The following is a 6,481-nucleotide window of genomic DNA, read 5'->3' on the forward strand; positions in this document are numbered from 1 at the left end:
GAGGGGATGGGTAGGGGGTTCAGATTGATGGAAAAACCATTGTATAACCTTTAAAAAATCATCGTTCGGTCAGTCTCACGATTTTTTTAAACTCCTGAGGTTGGCAGCACTGCGGGGGGCGGGGGGGCGGGGGGCAGGGACAGGGCAGGTTTAACCAGCGGGAATTAAAAGAAGCAAGAAGGAAAATGTGAATGAAAATAAAACAAGAATAAAGGGAGAGTCCAGGAGAAATGGTGGAAAATACAAATGAGAAGAGTGACAGGAAACTATCCCTGACAGGGGACCCAGCCTGGGGGCGGCAAGAGGGGAAGGGATAAAATTGGGGGTGGAGGGGGGTGGAATGGAGCAGCCATGGGGGCTGATCTGTAACAGGGAGGGGAGGAGAGTGGGAGAAACACAGGAAAATAAACAGGGATCAGAAGTGAGGGAAAGAAAAAGGAATAGAAAAGGAGAGTATGGAAGGAAAGGGAACAGAGAGATTTATGACATGTTACTGAAAGTGAGAGTGTAACTCATTAATTCCCTATATTAATTCCTGGCCATTGGTGCTATTTTAGTGCCATTAAGAAAACTTTTCTCGTAGCCGGGGATCTCCTTTCCATGCTGTGGTTATTAAGGCTCCTTCTCAGCTCCCTTTACTTACCACCTTTAGTAATTACTGTAAATAAACCATTATAAACAATTCTTCTTTTGTTTGTTCTACTTTACTGTCCCAGCTGCAGTTGTCGGGGGCAGAGCCATGGGATTTGCTGCCTGACTTGGTTGTGTCCTTCCAGCCCCCACAGGGAATATCGCGCCTTTAGGAGGAGAGTTTGGGATTTACTGGGATGTGTCACTCTCCAGCCTGTGCTCTGTCTCTCTCCTGTGCACACCGTTGTCAATCAGGTATTGCTCAGCTGTGCTCTGCAGAGAGGAGACTGGTTGCACAGGGGGCAATCCATGACTTGGGGTTGCAATGCTGAACATCACTTAATGTTTAATTTGTAGGCAACTAGAAAATCATAGTCTGCAACTCTGCAAAGCTGAATTGGGGGCCTAAATTCCCTGTATCATGCATGGGCATCACAGGCACCTGACAATAAGATTCACCAAACCCAGCTCACTCGGCAGGGAGCCATCTGGGGAAATGGCTACACTGGAAACTTCAAAGCGCTGTCATGGGAGCGCTCCCGCAGCAGCGCTTTGCAGTGCGAGTGTGGTCGCATGCAAGCCCAGGGAGAGAGCTCTCCCAGCGCTCCTGGTAATCTGCCTCCACGAGGGGATGAGCACCGAGTGCTGGGAGCGCGGCTCCCAGTGCTGGGTGCCTGTCTACACTAGCGCTTTAACGCGCTCAGACTTGCTGTGCTCAGGGGGTGATTTTTCACGCCGCTGAGCCAGCAAGTTAGAGCGCTATATAATGTAAGTGTAGACAAGTCCAAAGGTAGCCAGTGGGAGAGGCGACAAGGGAGGGGTGTCCTATGTCCTGCCCCCTCTCACAGACAGGTGCCTAAAACAGGGCTGCAGGGGGGCCTCTATGTCTGCTTAGCAACCCACAGACGGGAACCCACCACCTGACATAGATATTCATAGATATTTAGGTCAGAAGGGACCATTATGATCATCTAGTCTGACCTCCTGCACAATGCAGGCCACAGAATTTCACCCACCCACTCCTGCAAAAAATCTCACACCTGTATCTGTGCTATTGAAGTCCTCAAATCGTAGTTTAAAGACTTCAAGGAGCAGAGAATCCTCCAGCAAGTGACCCATGTCCCATGCTACAGAGGAAGGCGAAAAAACTCCAGGGCCTCTTCCAATCTGCCCTGGAGGAAAATTCCTTCCCGACCCCAAATATGGCGATCAGCTAAACCCTGAGCATATGGGCAAGATTCATCAGCCAGATACTACAGAAAATTCTTTCCTGGGTAACTCGGATCCCACCCCATCTAATATCCCATCACAGGCCATTGGGCCTATTTACCATGAATATTTAATAACCAAAACCATGTTATCCCATCATACCATCTCCTCCATAAACTTATCGAGTTTAATCTTAAAGCCAGATAGATCTTTTGCCCCCACTGCTTCCCTTGGAAGGCTATTCCAAAACTTCACTCCTCTGATGGTTAGAAACCTTCGTCTAATTTCTAATCTAAATTTCCTGGTGGCCAGTTTATATCCATTTGTTCTTGTGTCCACATGGTACTGAGCTTAAATAATTCCTCTCCTTCTCCGGTATTTATCCCTCTGATATATTTATAGAGAGCAATCATATCTCCCCTCAACCTTCTTTTAGTTAGGCTAAACAAGCCAAGCTCCTTGAGTCTCCTTTCATAAGACAAGTTTTCCATTCCTCGGATCATCCTAGTAGCCCTTCTCTGTATCTGTTCCAGTTTGAATTCACCCTTCTTAAACATGAGAGACCACAACTGCACACAGTATTCCAGGTGAGGTCTCACCAGTGCCTTGTATAACGGTACTAAAACCTCCTTATCCCTACTGGAAATACCTCTCCTGATGCATCCCAAGACCGCATTAGCTTTTTTCATGGCAATATCACATTGGCAGCTCATAGTCATCCTATGATCAACCAATACTCCAAGGTTCTTCTCCTCCTCCGTTACTTCTAATTGATGCGTCCCTAGCTTATAACTAAAATTCTTGTTATTAATCCCTAAATGCATGACCTTACACTTCTCACTATTAAATTTCATCCTATTACTATTACTCCAGTTTACAAGGTCATCCAGATCCTCCTGTAGGATATCCCTGTCCTTCTCTAAATTGGCAATACCTCCCAGCTTTGTATCGTCCGCAAACTTTATTAGCACACTCCCACTTTTTGTGCCGAGGTCAGTAATAAAAAGATTAAATAAGATTGGTCCCAAAACCGATCCTTGAGGAACTCCACTGGTAACCTCCCTCCAGCCTGACAGTTCACCTTTCAGTAGGACCCGTTGTAGTCTCCCCTTTAACCACTCAGAGGAGCCCGTTCCTGCTGGGCTGTTTGCCTGTGGCTGAACAGAAATGTTCCCCGCTGTTAGCCACGGGGAGGGGGAGGGTTGAGGGGGTAGCCATGTGGTGGGGGGAGGCAAAATGCGACCTTGTAATGAAATCACATGTGCTATGTATGTAATGTTAACAGCAAGGTTTACCCTGAAAGAGTGTAGCCACTGTTTTATAAAATGTGTCTTTTTAAATACCGCTGTCCCTTTTTTTTTCTCCACCAGCTGCATGTGTTTCAATGATCACAGGATCTTCTCCTTCCCAGAGGCTAGTGAAGATTAGAAAGAAAAAAAAAATGCACTCGTGATGAAATGTTCTCTGAGCTCATGCTGTCCTCCCACAGTGACAGAGCATAGATGAATGCATGGAGGCAAATAATGTCAGAGTGCAGGAAAGCACAAAATGACCGGGAGGAGAGGTGGCGGGCTGAAGAGAGTAAGTGGCAGGCTGAAGAGAGTAAGTGGCAGGCTGAAGACAGGGCTGAAGCTCAAATGTGGTGGCAGCGTGATGAGAGGAGGCAGGATTCAATGCTGAGGCTGCTGGAGGATCAAACCAGTATGCTCCAGTGTATGGTTGAGCTGCAGCAAAGGCAGCTGGAGCACAGACTGCCACTACAGCCCCTGTGTAACTAGCCGCCCTCCTCCCCAAGTTCCATAGCCTCCACACCCAGACGCCCAAGAATGCGGTGGGGGGGCCTCCGGCCAACCAGCCACTCCACCACAGAGGATTGCCCAAAAAACAGAAGGCTGGCATTCAATAAATTTTAAAGTTGTAAACTTTTAAAGTGCTGTGTGGCATTTTCCTTCCCTCCTCCACCACCCCTCCTGGGCTACTTTGGTAGTCATCCCCCTATTTGTGTGATGAATGAATAAAGAATGCATGAATGTGAAGCAACAATGACTTTATTGCCTCTGCAAGCGGGGATCGAAGGGAGGAGGGGAGGGTGGTTAGCTTACAGGGAAGTAGAGTGAACCAAGGGGCGGGGGGTTTCATCAAGGAGAAACAAACAGAACTTTCACACCGTAGCCTGTCCAGTCATGAAACTGGTTTTCAAAGCTTCTCTGATGCGTACCGCACCCCCTGAGCTCTTCTAACCGCCCTGGTGTCTGGCTGCACGTAACCAGCAGCCAGGCGATTTGCCTCAACCTCCCACCCCACCATAAACGTCTCCCCCTTACTCTCACAGATATTGTGGAGCGCACAGCAAGCAGTAATGACAATGGGAATATTGGTTTCGCTGACGTCTAAGCGAGTCAGTAAACTGCACCAGCGCGCCTTTAAACATCCAAATGCACATTCTGCCACCATTCTGCACTTGCTCAGCCTGTAGTTGAACAGCTCCTGACTACTGTCCAGGCTGCCTGTGTACGGCTTCATGAGCCGTGGCATTAAGGGGTAGGATGTGTCCCCAAGGATAACTATAGGCATTTCAACATCCCCAACAGTTATTTTCTGGTCTGGGAATAAAGTCCCTTCCTGCAGCTTTGGAAACAGACCAGAGTTCCTGAAGATGCAAGCGTCATGTACCTTTCCCGGCCATCCCACGTTGATGTTAGTGAAATGTCCCTTGTGATCCACCAGAGCTTGCAGCACTATTGAAAAGTACCCCTTGTGGTTTATGTACTCACCGGTTTGGTGCTCCGGTGCCAAGAAAGGGATATGGGTTCCGTCTATGGCCCCACCACAGTTAGGGAATCCCATTGCAGCAAAGCCATCCACTATGACCTGCACATTTCCCAGGGTCACTACCCTTGATATCAGCAGATCTTTGATTGCGTTGGCTACTTGCATCACAGCAGCCCCCACAGTAGATTTGCCCACTCCGAATTGATTCCCAACTGACCGGTAGCTGTCTGGCGTTGCAAGCTTCCACAGGGCTATCGCCACTCACTTCTCAACTGTGAGGGCTGCTCTCATCTTGGTATTCATGCGCTTCAGGGCAGGGGAAAGCAAGTCACAAAGTTCCATGAAAGTGCCCTTACGCATGCGAAAGTTTCGCAGCCACTGGGAATCGTCCCAGACCTGCAGCACTATGCGGTCCCACCAGCCTGTGCTTATTTCCCGAGCCCAGAATCGGCGTTCCACAGCATGAACCTGCCCCATTAGCACCATGATGCATGCATTGGCAGGGCCCATGCTTTCAGAGAAATCTGTGTCCATGTCCTGATCACTCACGTGACCGCGCTGACGTTGCCTCCTCGCCCAGTATCGCTCTGCCAGTTTCTGGAGCTGCATATACTGCTGGATAATGCGTGTGGTGTTTAATGTGTTCCTAATTGCCAAAGTGAGCTGAGCGGCCTCCATGCTTGCCTTGGTATGGCGTCCACACAGAAAAAAGGCGCGGAATGATTGTCTGCCGTTGCTCTGACGGAGGGAGGGGCAACTGATGACATGGCTTACAAGGTTGGCTTACAGAGAATTAAAATCAACAGAGGGGGTGGCTTTACATCAATGAGCATTTCAGGCAGGACTTCACGGAGGGTTCCAATAAGAAATGGTGCACCTAAGTAATTGTTCTTATTGGAACAAACAGGTTGGTCTGGCCTCTGATTGATACATGGCTAGATTTACCTTGCTGCACCTTCTCTGTGAGTGACTGCAGTGTGACCTAGAGGAATGAATCCCCTAGATGGGGGAGGGGGGGAAGCAAATGAGTACAAAACAAATCTGGTCTATTTCTTGTTTTGATCCACTCCATCTATCTTTTACATCTTTGGATGGCAGCAGACGGTGCAGAAGGACTGCTAGCCATCCACATCTCATGGCTGCTCGGCAGAAGATGGTGCAATAGGACTGCTAGCCGTCCTCATCTCTTGCCTGCCTGGCAGAAGATGGTACAGTAGGACTGCTAGCAATCCATATTGCCTGCCTGCTCACCATAAGATGGTTCAGTAGGACTGACTGCAGGACTAAAGAGAATGACCTGGTCAAGGCACTCCAAATTTAGTCCCTGCGCCCATGTGTGGCCAGGAGCACCTCGAACATGACGATGACGGCTACCAGTCGTACTGTACCATCTGTTGCCACAAGGCAATGGGTTGCTGCTACTGTGTAGCAAAGCCGTACCGCGTCTGCCAGCACCCAGGAGACATAGGGTGACGGTTACCTGAGTGGGCTCCATGCTTGCCGTGGTATGGCGTCTGCACAGGTAACGCAAGAAAAAAGGCGAGAAACGATTGTCTGCCCTTGCTTTCACGGAGGGAGGGAGGGAAGGGGGGCCTGACGATATGTACCCAGAACCACCCGCGACAATGTTTTAGCCCCATCAGGCATTGGGATCTCAACCCAGAATTCCAATGGGCAGCGGAGACTGCGGGAACTGTGGGATAGCTACCCACAGTGCAACGCTCCGGAAGTCGACTCTAGCCTCGGTACTGTGGAAGCGCTCCGCCGCGTTAATGCACTTAATGCTCTTAGAGCATTTTCTGTGGGGACACACACACTCAAATATATAAAACCGATTTCTAAAAAACCGACTTCTATAAATTCGACCTAA

The sequence above is a fragment of the Eretmochelys imbricata genome, chromosome 14 (assembly GCF_965152235.1).
Source record: "Eretmochelys imbricata isolate rEreImb1 chromosome 14, rEreImb1.hap1, whole genome shotgun sequence".
NCBI classification, from domain to species: Eukaryota; Metazoa; Chordata; order Testudines; family Cheloniidae; genus Eretmochelys; species Eretmochelys imbricata.